The following is a 15,297-nucleotide window of genomic DNA, read 5'->3' as shown; positions in this document are numbered from 1 at the left end:
TCACTGACAAAGGCTCAGAAGAGACCATGCCTTTCTAAAAGATCTTTATAAAAGATCTACTGTTTAAAAGGTTGCTGTTGATATGGGTAAATTAGTTTTTGTTCAGTACTTGGCTAATATTATGGGCTGCAATATTATACATAATGCTTCAATGTGTATTATTTTATGTACTGACTGCTGCTTTGTAAATTTAAATCAGGAATTGGCATTTCTGCCCATTTTGAGGTGGAGAGTTTACTGAAGAACATAGGTTAACCTGACTGTACATTAAACTTAATCTGAATTGTGTTTGTTGTTTTACTTTTAGACCAGGACTGGAGAACGCCGGATTATACGACTTCTTCCTCTGGTTGAGAAAAGGCTACACAACATCAGTGATCACATCATCTGTACATTGATTATACTGTAGGGTACAAGTGGGCGAACTGTTTAGAAGAAGAAGAAGAAGAACATGAACATGATAGAGGGAAGAGACAGAAACCAGTCTAGTTGTAATAATGAATCATTATTTTCCAACACTATATCAAATCTGTTTTCTGTATCATAGTTGACTGGATGGGATTATGTGGCACTCATTTGTGTGGCTTCAGCAGCTGTGAATGGATTAATATGATGTTAATGTGTTTTTTAAAACCCATTTTTATTTATCTTGAATCTTATTTGACTTTATTCTACTTTATCAACTGTATACTGTATCCTCCAATAAAGTGTTGAGTGATAAAGTATGGTGAGTATTGTGTATGGTGTTTGGTACAGTAAATACACATTCAACAAGTTTATTTAGGTTATCTAATTAGTTACCAAGAATATTTTACTTGAGAAGTAAACATTTTTTATCTGGTTATATTATATTTGGTACAATGCTCCAAAAAGTTGTATATACTTGCATGCTGTGACAAGTATGTCAGTTTTCAGTGAAATAAAGGGAAGGATTACAAACACTTCAAGCTTAACTGAAGATGATCCATGTTGATCATTCTGGTACATCTACTACTGCAATAAAAATTAAAGCATGCACATTTTCGATGCCAGGTAGGTGAAGAGGGTGTAGATGAAATTGTGACAATGTCTCTTGTTATTAATTATCTTAAATCTTAATGGTGCATTGTCCTATATTTAATAGTAATAATGAAGTGTAAATAATATAAATAGTTTTTGTTCACTCTGGAAAGTGGCAAGTTGTTGTAGGTTCATCCATTATATTTATTAGTGTTTATCCATAAAATAAAATAAAACTTAATAATTATTATTTTACAACATTTCTTTCAAATATTTCTGTATTTCATCAGATGGTCTTACAATATCAAAACCTAACACAAGCATGACGTTAGAATAGAAAAGACAAAATACTCTGATATTTAAATGTGACTCAAAGTTTGTTGTACGTGATGAGGAGAATAGATCTGTGTATGTTGTACTGCCCTTACACCTCCAGGGACCCAGTAGTGGCCCCTGGAAGAGCAAAAAAAAAACAAAAAACAAATTTCAAATGGCTTTAACTCAAAGTCTGGTTAGCGTATCACAGAGAAAATTGGCAGGACAACTGCATATGCAATGTTTACTAAATAATGTTGGCCACAGTTTTCAGACATATATGGAAAGCTGCCATAAAGGTTTTTTTAAAAGTGCTCACAGTAAAATATACAATTTCAGCTTGGCCCTCATATATGTCATAAAGGTTTGCACAATGAACATATTTTAATATCCAGTTGTCCATTAAATATGTAATTTACTTAACATTTATTGTTTCATTATGAAACCTTTTAAACTACATTACCCATATATCTGTCATTGTATCAATGCAATGGGAAACATGGCGCTGTAGTTCATAGAAGTGTGCAGAAATGCTTAGGGTTAGGGTTGGGTTCTCAGTAAAGGAGTCATTTCTCACAGCATAGCGACACTTTATAGTTAGCTTAACGTATTACTGACGTAATAATAACACCAAAACATACTTTGTAACATGAAACGCCGTTTTATATGGGTTAAAACAGATAGTCCAATCACAGCGCGTTCTGCGATAAAGTCACAGCCAATGACAACCCAGCTGAACAGAGGCGTCACACTTACTTGTCCATTTATGGTAAATTATATCACATCTCATCCGGTTCAACTGAAGGGGTAGATTCCTTAAAGATTTAATATTTAGGCTGCTAAATATTTATTTATTCTAATTAAATAATAAAACTCACATTTTAAAACAAGTCTTCTTTGTGTGGTTAAACTGATGCATAATAAATATATTTGAAAGAGAATCCTTTTTCTATGCAATGGTCTAAAAGCATAAACTTTATGCATAAACTTTATAACCCAATATGGCCTCTTTAAGCCATCCTTTACAATCTGAACTCTTGGAATTAAAACAAATATAACAAAAGCACAATGAATGCACACAATTTTGTAAGCATATTCCAAGATTTAATGTCAAACAGTTTAAATACAAATGTAGTGCCCATATATACACACACACACACACACACATATAAATATATACACACATATAAATATATATATATATATATATATATATATATATATAGGCAAAAAAGAACATTTTACATTCTAAACTTTAATACTATATATTTGTGATTATTGTTCACTTTTATTGTAACTAAATTAAATGCCAATTAAAATAGTTGATGATTATTGTAAATGTTAACCATTTTCAGTAAGAAAATACTTCTATAAAGTACATTCATGTTACAGTTACATTAACAAGGTAGTGATATAATGATAGGTAGTGAAATAATGATAGAGGTAGTTATGGTAGACATGTACTTTAGTGACCATTGTAATAAAAGTTTGAATGAATAATTATTGATTTCAAAAGGTATTAACTCTCACTATCTTCATTTGTTCAAACAAACAACAAATGCAGAAATATACATTGGACTATAGCATCATGAAGTCAATGCATGACTAGAACTAGTGGATGGCAATAGATATGTCCTTCACTAAAACTCCTGATGATAAAGGCATAGGCAGACATCAAGAACAGTTTATGAATATTGGTTCTGCATATATCAAAGAGATCATAAGACTCCACAGACTCCATGTGAAGACTTTGAGACACTGTGACAGAGCAAAGGGTGCACTTCACTGGACATGTCCTATGCATGCCCAAACAACAACACCCAAAAACACTTATGAATTGGACACCACCAGGAGGACGCACGAGACAGGGAAAACCAAGGAAGATATGAGACAGATGTTTCTCGAAGACCTCAATGCCGGTGTTCCATGAGAAGATGTGAAAACGTGGCCACAGATCGAATATGTTGGAGGACACATGTTGCCCAATGTGCCCAGGACAGGACATGATGATGATGTTGTCAGTTTATACAAAACTGTAGGATTTATTTCTGTAAAAAACGATGCATAATTAAATGTTAAATACATTTATGTAATAGCTTCAAAGATATGTGTGCATTCCCATTATTAAAAGTATGTAATAGCAAGCTATATCATATGAATTTGTTTGAAAATGTAGATAACTCACTTGATTTTGTGATCACATAAATTATTTACATGCAAACGGGACGTTATTAACAGTGCAACTGATCTGATTAAGAAAAAATAATCGAATATCTGATGTCATGTGACCGAAGTGGCTTTTTGATGCTTTTGCATCTGAACTCTTCCTATACAAATACAGCTCTGGAAAAAAAATTAAGAGACCACTTAACATTTAGAAATCCATGTTAAGTGGTCTCTTAATTTTTTTCAGAGCTATATGTACGAGAATCATACGAATTTGACAACTTGTTAAATCTTGTGAATTATTAAGACTTTGGGAATATGTTCTTACTGATTGAGCTATGGGATTTATAAGAATAAGTAACAACAAATGCTAAATAAAATGTTTGATAAAGGGTTCAAACCAACACATACATACCATTACAAATATTTGATGTTGCAGCTTTCGGTTTTCTCCGTTACTTCTCCACAAACAAGAATGGGTTGACTGAGTCCGAGAGGCCCTTTTGGTCTTTTCAGGTAAAAAAAAAAAAAAAAAAAGAAAGAGAGAAAAACGTCATAATATATAATATATAGCATTATAAAGTATACTATTTAAATAACAATATTTGGATTTTACATTAAAATGCATTTAAAGCATGGTAATTGTTGTGGCTACTGTTTATTTACAACAAATATCACATTAAAACTACCAATTGTTGTGGTTACTGTTTATTTACAACAAATATCACATTAAAACTACCAATACTGTGGTAAACGCATGGCATGTGTTGTTTTTTTTATTGTGCTTCTACTACAAATGCCACGTTGGAACTACACTAGTAATTATTATTAAATATTAACAACTGTTTAAAGGTCTATAGCACGTCACGTGACAGTGTTTAATCACCCTATTAGCAAGGTGTGTTTATTTAGAAAGCAAAGAAATGCAAAGCCTCAGTGGAGATGATGACAGATACAATGCAGTGACTGAACATGATCAATAACGACAAGCAGAAAATACTTTATATCAAATATTAGGACATAATATATGACTACTCACCAACATGTGGCACACGTGATCTGATGCCAAACATCGCGATGTGTTCTGAATGAGACTTCTTCAGCGCGATTTCATACCGATAGAATTGCCGTCTAATGTTGACGCCAAAGGTTTCCCACTGAAAGCAATTGGGTTCCCAGTTCGTCCATCGCGTGACGCCGAGGGGTCTACCTGTGGCGTCTTCAGTGTGACGCCGGGGCGCGGGGCGCGGCGCGGATAGAGACGGTGATTGCTTTTGGGTCTTTTCTTCACACAATTCAGTCGTTTGGCCTCGGAATAGTTTGACTTTTTCAATAAAGTGTGCCTGTTGTCTGTTACAGTCTGTGTTTTATATCATATAATACGCAAATGGGTAGGTTAGGGCGGGGTGGGGGTTGACTGCTGTTTCAAACGTGCATCATAGCGTAAATAAATGTAAATACAATTGTGCTGGCTGATTAAATTGAGAATCACACTCCATCATGCCATAATGGAAAAATTATAACCCAATAAATTCCATCATGACGATAACATTCACTTGCCCAACACGTCTGTATATGACGCCCTAGGTTTCTCATTGAAATCAGTGGATTACCCAGTACGTCGAAAAATGCCGATTTAGGGGTACCCTGTGCGTCAACAGCTGACGTCAGGGTCCCTTGACCGTTCGGCAACATTTGACGAGTAGGGGTGAGACTGTGTTGATGAATGAGTTCAGATGCTAATTTTCTTTGTTTTCTCAGAGCGATTAGACATTTCGGCATCTACTAGGTTTTTCCAGCCTTACAGATTCCACCTCTTGATCCCGTTGGGTCAAACTCTGGTGGTCCTATGGGATCATAGTTAGATGTTGGTTTGTAATCCTTGAGATGTAGAAATTGTCTTTGTAATATTAGCAGCTGTAGAGACCTTCGGAAGGCTCTTTGTTCACCTGCAGGACACCGTCTCACCAGGTGTGTGTACCTTGAGTTTCAGCTGGTGGGTGAATGTGTTCAGGTGTTCTACCTGTAGTTCAGCACAGCATGTTCATAGAGTCAGTCTCGGACCTTGGTGAATGTTCAGTTAACGTGTCACTTCTTCATCGAGAAACTTCTGCTTCTGTAGCACCTTCCCGATGATAATCTGACCCTCCTTGTGCAATCCTCACACCTCCAATGGTGTGGTTCACTGGGTTGCCTTCAATAGGTGGAAGGCTTCTCCGTAGTTGACACCTGAAAGCATCTTAATGGCCACTTAACGACTGAACACTGATGAACTTGAAGCCGTAAAGAAATGCATAAGAACATACAATGCAAGAAAACATAAAAGAAAGAACAATGTGGGTTCACGTCAGCAGTGCGATTGGTACACCTTCTCTCAAATGTTTTTCAAGGTCATAATTGGTGGGGTGGTATTTAATCACCTAATTCTTCACTATCACTGTGATAAAGTGACAGCGGAATTTAAGTATTCTTGGTCTGAATTACCTAAGGAAATGCAGCAAAAAGTCAGTGCAGTTTATATATTTAAATAGATGATATGCATATAATAATAACATCATCAATAATATTCAATATTCAATCACAATTATGAAGATATACATATATATATAATAACCACTGTGTTTGTTCAGGAATCTTCCAATGCAATTAAGGCAGATCTAAATATGTTTAGTCATACTATAATGGAGATTGTGTATTCCTTGTCACAGTGTGTGAGTGTGTGCGTGAGTGTGTGCGTGTGTGTGTGTGTGTGTGTGTGTGTGTGTGTGTGTGTGTGTTTGTGTGTGTGCAGTCCTATGAGTTGGTAGGATGTAGTGAATAGCGTTTGCTATGTGTGTCTTTCATAGACTGTCATCATGGGACCAACTATACTGTCCTGTGTGTGTGAAGCTATTTGGATCTGTTGGTGTGAAAAGATGGACAATAGATCTTTAGTGGCTGTACAGTGTGAAAAGATGGACAATAGATCTTTAGTGAAGTAACACTTTTGGACTCTATGCCATCTTTGATGTGTAGTGTACAGCCTGGATAGATTTGATCTGTTTCAGGTGATATGAGGGTGTAGTGAAGAAAGTGTGTGTTCCGTGTTTGTTTTTGGGAGATGGGTGGAGTCTTATCAATAACAATCTGTGTTGCAAAATTTAGTTCCAGTGCTACACTGGGAGATCATGTATACATTTTGTGAAGTGTGAATGACCCCATCAAGTGTATTCGCACCCATCTCCCTCATTTCAAGTTGCTCTGACAATTCCATTGTTGAGTTTGCCCACTTTGGGGTGTTAGCCCCTTTCCAGCGTCCGTTCTCCAAGGAATTGCAGTTGTAAACCTGAGACAAAAATAATGCAGAGAATCACAGTTAATTCTGACATTATCAACAGCTTCACAGTCAGGTTTGGACTTATTTGAATGCCACTATTATGCATGATGCAATTTTCATCCTGGCTGTCACATGAAACAGAGTTTCATCGGCCAGGTCTGAATTGTTGCTGTTGTTTTAGTAAAGTGTGTGACACCTTAAAACTGTTCTTACAGTCAAGCCTTCACAGTCTGCTGTGAGCATTAGAAACCCCAGTTCTGCTGGAGAATTTTTCTGGATTAATCAGAGCTTTTATCGCTCATACTGTCTCGAATTCCGATGGGTTGGTTCCCATGGCTTTATTTCCAGTTGCTCTCTTTACAGTCAGATCTGTGGGCAGAAATTAATTCACCTGTTTTGGTGTTGTCTGCTTACGATGTCACACACACATTTGATTAATTAAGGTCTCTGTGACCTGTAAAAAATTTTTAGGTACTTCTGCATTTTAGGTGTTGCACCTCGGTGACGGTGAATTGGTTTGCTATTATCAGTGCCACACATGTAGCTCTAGCTGTGTTCTTGTAAAGGCAAATAACAGCACAACCCCTCCCTTTTGGCACTGGGAATTGAACCAATGCAACACAATAATATTAAATCCAATACATGTATTTATATGTATTACCTCGTTATTTCATCTGACTCCATAAAATGAAAAGGTTTTAAATGATTATGTTAATCATTAACTTTAGGTTTCTATTTTCTTTCAATTCTATTCTTATACATTGTGTTATACTCAGTAATCAAGATTCCGTTAACATTGAGTCTCGCACCGGTCAGAGTACAATCTCTTTCGCAAACTCGTCAGTCTTGGTCATTCAGTAGAGGCCAGTGACTGATATCTTGGACGCCCGTGCTACACGTTGATCATTCCAAGATATTTTTGTTCAGTCCCCTTGGATTTGAATTCTCGTAATTAATGTAAATTGCTTTTAATCAGAGGCCCATGACCACCACCACAGAATCAAGTGACCAACTTACTATCTCTAATAGTGACTTTCTATAATCATGCCGTGGTTTTCCACGTCTACGTAATTAGAGCAATATTACAACAATCAGGAATTAGGGTTGCCCTATTTAGATTGGTCTAACAATTTGTTATTGTTCTAAATGGAAGACGTCTTTAGTCTTTCAACCCGCAGTCCAAGTCTACGTATCTGAACGCCAATGTGCTAGTCGGAGCTCTAAAACATCAGCCTGGTGTGCTTTAATGCTCCACCGAAAAACTGTGTTTTAGTCCGTGTTACTAACCTGAGTGTAGTCTTGTGGTGTCATGGATGTACATGATCACCTGAGTTATTAACACAACATACGTTATAGTATTTTCATGGTTAATGCAATTGTAAATAACACTGTAGCCACATGGCAATTCTATGCTCCACATGGGAGACAAACAAATTCAACAAAGAAACACATTTATTCTGTTTTTACAAGATACATGGTCTAGAATGCATAGCATCTACAACCTTTATCCTAAGTGTTTCATACACTTACAGTAAAGCAATCTTGTTTTTTAAGGAATAAACTTAAATAGCCTAGGTGTTTTTATTAACACAAACAACTATGTGTGTTCAATGCGCACGTTTATTTACAATTACAAATTTGAAAATACAAGCAGGATCACTGCAATTTGGATGTTTTAACTATTAAACTCATTGCTATTAGGCTACTAGCCCACCAGCAAGTGAGGTTAATAACTGAAGGCCTTGCATGAACAATGCAGTTAGCTCACTGAGAGTTGTACCTTCAAATGAGCGATTATCTTTACCCTTAGAAAGGAATTTCCTGTTTTTCTGAAAATAAGGTGGCGGTCGACCCCTGCCCATTGACCAGCATGTTACCTCTGAATGGCCAATTTTCTGACAGGAACTGCAAAACCTGTTCTCTTTGCCATAGGTTTGACTGCTTTGTTCTCCTGGAGTTTGAGGATTTTCATGACTATCTAATGCTTGAGCACCATGCGGTCTGGTACATGACTCTGTGCTATTGCAGTGCTGCATCACCTTAAGAATTGAAATAGGCACACTTCCTCGAGTTGCACATGCATTTTCTGAACTAAACATTTCAGATTCATTAGAGCAAGTCACCTCATCTAAGAAATGAACATGCTTTTTAGTCCCATCACTGTTAAGCGTTTTGGGAGGCATGAACTTTTTAGCTACTAGTTCAGCCTTGAGATCTGCAATGGTCTCCTCTTGATTTTTACACTTCTCAGTCAGGGCTAACAGCTCAGTTAGTAATTTATTTAGTTGTGTTTGAAGATCTTGAATCTTTGCCTTAGACTTTTCTGCTTCTGTGTTTTTAGAATCCACTTCTTTACATCTAGCATCTAGACTTAATAATTGAAATGGTTCCACATTACGTAGACTTTTACAATCTCTGAAGTTTAAAGTCTCAGTTTTTGCAGCAGGTTTTGACTTCTTTTGGAGTTTGTCATTACACTTTGTGCGAGTCTTTACCGGGCATTGTTCTTTTGGTTCATCGTGCCTTAACACAGGAGCTCGGTTACGAGTTTCTCTCTGTGGCTTGTATGTTAATGCGGCATCATCATCATTTTGATTCTCAAGATCACAAATGTCATCCAGTGCTGCTTGTTTAACTGCGGCTACTGGAAATCCTACATTATCGCAACAATCTTCGAGAGCAGATATGTAGTTATTGCCGGTTTGTAGTTTTCTTTGGAGCTGATCGATTTTTGTTGCCATTTCTTCGCGCTGTCTAGCCCACCCTCGTTGCTTGTATTCTGCCGCTTCGACTTTTGCTCTTAACATTTGTAATTCGTCCGATCGCAATCTTTCAATTTCTTTGATATTTGTTATCGTCCGTTCATTCTCGGCCATTGTTTGGAGGTCGTTACGGCGAAGCAAATAAACAATTGCAGCGGGAATTCTCTTGTATTTTGATTTTGATTTTAGTTGCGCGCCCTTAGCAGAATACCAGGATATAATTTCGTTATTGGTCCACTTCATGTTAAATCCTTTGTCGCTTAATTGAAAGAGGAGATCTTGTAGTTGTACGCCTAGTATTCCCATAATTTCCTCATCTACACTACAGCTGTGCTGTCCCTGGAAAGTCATGTTTCACGTCTAATTCTTACACAATATCGGATTTCTACGGTTCCGATCTATAGTGGGTATACCGACCCGTTCTATAAATGTGTCTATATGTGTGAGTTGCAGATAAACTTTCCCTCAACAGTTCTAAAAGGCAATGAAAATGTACTTACCACAGCAGTTGAAGAAAGAGAAGCTCAAACCTCTTGTTGGTTTTTAAAATCCAATACTTCACTGAAAAGACGTTGCTCGTAAGAGAGTTGCAACATCACGTCGCCGGGTCACCAAATTGTAAGGCCGCCCAAATCGTCCCAATGGAGGCCAACGATCGGCGGGTGAAGGTCGCTGCGCGTTCGTTTTTTCAGCGGGGAAAAGGGGATTTTATTCCAATTCCTCGTTATCTGACTCCATTTAATGATAATTTAGAATTTTAGGTTAGAATGCCATTTGGTTATTTGGTCATTCAATTTTAATAGTTTAACTATACATTTAATTATTCCGTTTAACCCTTTGTTGAAATTATACCCAACCTGAATAATTCCAGAGCAAGTCAGAATCAATCAAAGTATAACAATTTATTAACAATCAGGTAAATGTATAACGCCAATTACATAATCAATTCAAAGGTATACTTTACATCAAATACTCTAAAGTAAAGAATGAGATGTATACCTGACTTATCAAGGTTACATAATGCTGCATGGGTTAAAACGTCCAGCATTACGGGCTGACCTGAGTACAGTATCGAGCCCTGAGCTCTTTTCAACATTTCCTTAAATACCCAGAACCAGATACATACCCATCACAATAGGAATTTGCATTGATCAAGTTCTATAGACTTGATTAGAAGAGAGGCCAAATGGCTGAAAGCCACACCCACCATACACCAAGGAAAGATATCTTTAAACCCTTAAAACATTGATTATCTTTTGGTTAACTTCTGTGGAGTTGAGATATTTGTACCAGTCGCACTGAGACATTTCAAATGATATCAAACACATATAATATTGTATCGTGAGGATTGACATTGTAACAAATAGATTTCTGGTGCTTTTCAGGTGATCTCAAGTTTGGGGGAGCAGTAGTTTGGGGGAATTTTCATGTGAAAGGAAAGGCATGTAAATTAGAGTCATTCATAGATGGTTCACTCAGTGTGATGTCGTCTCGGACAGAGACTCTAACTGTATGAATGAGTTCAGATGCTAATTTTCTTTGTTTTCTCAGAGCGATTAGACATTTCGGCATCTACTAGGTTTTTCCAGCCTTACAGCTTTCAGTCATGAAGGGAGAGAGTGAAGGAAGGCTGCTTGGAGGTTGCGCTCAGTATGAAGAGGGTCTTTGGATGTGGCGGAGCGCTGGTGAAAAAAATCTAAGATGACAGGCCTAGGGAGATAAGAGCAGGCACCAAGTGACAGTTCGGATGTCAAAAGCAGCTATGCATGACCCAACACGCTGCATTAGTCTCCACCAAATAACCTCGCTTATCTTCTGTCGCTGCCATCAGTAGAATGCCAGAAGAGACCGGTTTGATTTTTCCACCTTCTTCTTCCTCCCTTTTTGTCTCCAAAGAGAGTACTGTCTTTCAGTTGAAGTAGTGATTTCAAACTCTTCTCCTGAAAGGCCATCTTCCTGCAAGTTTAGCTCTGAACACCTGAACCACCTAAACAAGGATTACTCTACAATTACATGCAGGTGTGTTGGAACTGCAGGATGGCAGCCCTCCATGGAAGAGCAGAGTTTGACACTTGTGCATTAGACAAAATATAGAGGTGTCTCTTGATCCAAACGCTTTCATTCCTGCATTAAGGCTGCAACATACTCCGCGAGAACAGGGAAAAAAGTTCTCGCTCCCAGGGCTGCGAAAACAAAATGACGTCAATTTGTTCTTGCAGCCCTGGTTTGAGAGTTCTCGCAGCTTGTTCTCGACACATCGCCTGAGCAGTATCTGTACTGGCCAAAACGAACTTTGTTCTTGTTCTTTCCACCACAAGAAAACGAACAAATTTCTTTGTTCTTGCAGAGTATGTTCCAAGCTTTACACCTAGCCACTTTCAGTCCAATTGGGATTCAAACTCATGTTCCTGGTCATCCAGGAACTGGATTTTACCACTGAGCCAGAAGATCTTTCACATAAAATAAATGTTTTAAATTATATTTAAGACATGTATAAGCCCATATAAGTTCAGAGCATGAAATACTATGTTTCTAAAGTTGGAAAAAGGTGGTTTTGAACCATTTATTTTCAGGACACCAAAAGTTGTGTTCTAAAACTATGAGCTGACAGAGAACCCTTGGTTTTTATTATTAGGTTATTTACTGCAATCAAACTTTAAGATATATGAAAATCATTGGTTGGAGGTTGTTGTATTTTATAGGTTATTCCTGAGAAATGATTAAAACTAATCTATAATTGTGTATAACTCTGAACTATTAGAGAACATTTAGTTTATGGTTAAATTCTAAACAATGTTAAAAATGAATTTCTTTAAAGTAGAATGCAATTCAAAATGGCGGTGGGGGTTCCCAATGGAACTGCAGTGGGAAGTTTGCGATTTTGTGTCTAAAAGCTAAGTAGATTGCACCCTCAGGTAATTTGAGCTGAGCCAATGGAAACCGTTATAATCTTGTAAAGTAGGGTGAATTCAGGTTGATTGGGAGACTTTTTTCCAAGTCATCTCAATTGCAAAAAGTGACCCAGTCTTCCTGAATTCCCACATTTAATGTTGTTTTTTTCTTGCTTGTCCTCTCCTCTTAGTGGTACCGCCTTAGTCACAATGACATTCCATCTGCTGATTGGACACACTTCATGAATGGCACACGTCCATTCATGAAAGGCTTTCATCGTAAACCTCAAAGAACTCAGCAGACCCAATACAGAACCTAAGTAGCCTGAATCTGAATGCTCTTTCCTGACTTAGGGCTCTTAAACCAATACTTACACATTACAGAGAGCTTCTTGAAACTGCACAAAATCCTTTTAAAGCTAAGGGTGTGTCTCTAAGGTGCTTGAAGGCCCATTGATGTGAAGGACCTTTGGAGTGGACCACTACCATATGCTCAGGAAATCAAACCAATACAACCTCCCTTAGCTATACTTTTATTGACTTTTTTGGGGAGGTTAAACTAATATTTCCAAAGCTAATCTGCTTTCGACCTAGGGGCCTTGAACCTCTACTGTTTACAGCTGAAGCTTCTTTGGCTTTCGTGAAATTAGCTCACATATTGCTTGTCATGAACAGATACTTTGTTTTCTTATTAACAAACACTTTAGCCAAGAGAGAATTAAAAAAAAAAAAAGTCTCGGACAGAAAAGTGATTTGTCGCAGTTGGTGTAGCCATGGTGATGAGAGGAGATCTTGTTGCTCCAAACTGAGACAGCAACCTTTTGTAGATGACATTTTATGTGAAAAAAATAAAGTGAAAAAGCAATGCCCTTTACCATTAGTGAAATGGGGCACACAAAAAATATGGCTACACTGACTTACCCTGCATGATGTCCTGTTTCAGAGACTAGTGTGAAAATGATGTTTAAAATATTTGGCAGGTCAAATGTGTGTCCTGATATTTTGTTCTCAACCCAACAACAGAGTGCTATGGTGTTGCAAAACACAAAACCATCAACCTTTGACAAATTAATTTCTCTCTACCTACAGGTGTGTGCAACAGGAAGAGATGAAGAGAGGAAAATAAAGAGAGAATAGGCTTCAGGTATGCAAGTCTACAGGGAACATCATTCACACATTAACATGTCTGATTTCCTGGGGGAAGTTAAAGACTACTGTGAAGGTGCCCACCCTCAACACACACGGGAACCATCATCATCTGCAATGAAGACAAACTGCTCATCTTGTTAGACAGCCTTGCAAGCCATACTGGGTATGATTAAGCATAAAGAAACGACATGGAAAACACAAACACCTGTGTCATTACCTTAACGTGTGAATTAGCTCTTCAGTTACACACACAGCATGTACAAATGTACATCATATACTGTACGTGTTTAATGGATATTTAACATTGGGAACTCTGTATATCATTAACACATCAGTGGTCTTGATGGTGAATTTTTTTAAATGCCGCAAAGCAAATTATACTATCCTGAAGCCTCTTGTGGAGTGTTTTCTGAGACAGATAGCAATAGTGTAAGAAAATGAAGCTTCATCATTTGAAAATCATGACAAATACGGTTGCACGATTTGAGAAAAAATCTAATTGTGAAAAAGAAGAAGATAAAAACATAATTTAAAGTGTGAAATATAAATATTAGGCTATTATGCCACTGTAAAACAAAAAGTCAAGTATTAAACCCTTTCGTGCATGGTGTCCACATTTGTGGACATTTAATTTAAATCCATTTAGGGATCCAAATCACTTGAAGGGCAGTGTCTGTCTGTATTGACATCAGCATTCCAAATATTCATTGCTTGATGACATCATTAATCCAAGATGGCTGCACTGATCTATATGGCTGACATAGCCATGTGCCAAATGCCCCTGGCATATCTGTGAAAAACTTTTATACGAGGAGATCAATTGAGGTAAAAAAAAAAGAGAAAAAAAAGAAGAAATTGGTAAATGGACTGCATTTATATAGAGCTTTCAACAGACCGATGGCCACCAATTCACTTTACGACGGCGGTGTCAGCCATGCAAGCAACATACAGCTCGTCGGGAGCTGCTGGGGTTAGGTGTCTTGCTCATGGACACCTCGACACTTGGTCAGGTGATGGAACCACCAACCTTCCGGTTTGTAGACCACCTACATGAACCAGTGAGCAATATATGGCTCACTGCACTGTAAAAAAAAAAAAATTATATATTGATATTGATATAATATATATATTGATAAATATATAGCTGCAGAACAATTTCCTCAACTTAGAGTCAATAGTTGTACAAACTTTGTTTGAGTTATCTCATCTTTTTTCATGATAATTAGCTTAATAAACTTTAAAATCTGATTTTGTCATACAAAACATAGACTAAGTTGGATCTTTTTTACAGTGTGGTTATATGGCTCACTATATATATATATATATATATATATATATATATATATATATATATATATATATATATATATATATATATATATATATATATATATATATATATATATATATATATATATATATATATATACACAGTAAAGTATAATGAATACATTTGTGTTTTATAAACTAAAATTTTAAGTACAATGTAGTTTTTATACACCAAAAGCTAACTGTCCACGTATGTGGATGTCATAAGGCAGTGGAGAGATTGCATAAAGTCTGATTTCTGTAACCTAGCTATTATCTGTTCTATTTTTGCAAATATGTTATGAATTGTCTTATATTTGTATTAAAAAAGATATTTAACAAATATACAACATAAATAACCATTCAAAATGGCATATTATGGCATTAAATG

At 36.8% G+C, this 15,297-nt stretch overlaps 1 long non-coding RNA gene across 1 annotated transcript in view; it reads left to right on the top strand.

The window, feature by feature from the left end:
• The window catches only part of LOC137048643 (uncharacterized), a 300,170-nt gene extending 286,577 nt beyond the window's left edge, over positions 1 to 13,593 (top strand). The window contains exon 4 of the long non-coding RNA XR_010899492.1: positions 13,539 to 13,593. This is a non-coding gene — a long non-coding RNA (uncharacterized lncRNA). The remainder of the gene's footprint in view (positions 1 to 13,538) is intronic.
• The last annotated feature ends 1,704 nt before the right edge of the window (positions 13,594 to 15,297 follow it).

Source organism: Pseudorasbora parva, chromosome 20 (assembly GCF_024679245.1).
Source record: "Pseudorasbora parva isolate DD20220531a chromosome 20, ASM2467924v1, whole genome shotgun sequence".
Lineage (NCBI taxonomy): Eukaryota > Metazoa > Chordata > Actinopteri > Cypriniformes > Gobionidae > Pseudorasbora > Pseudorasbora parva.
The sequence above is the reverse complement of the archived record's forward strand: the minus strand, read 5'-3'. Positions and strand labels throughout refer to the sequence as shown.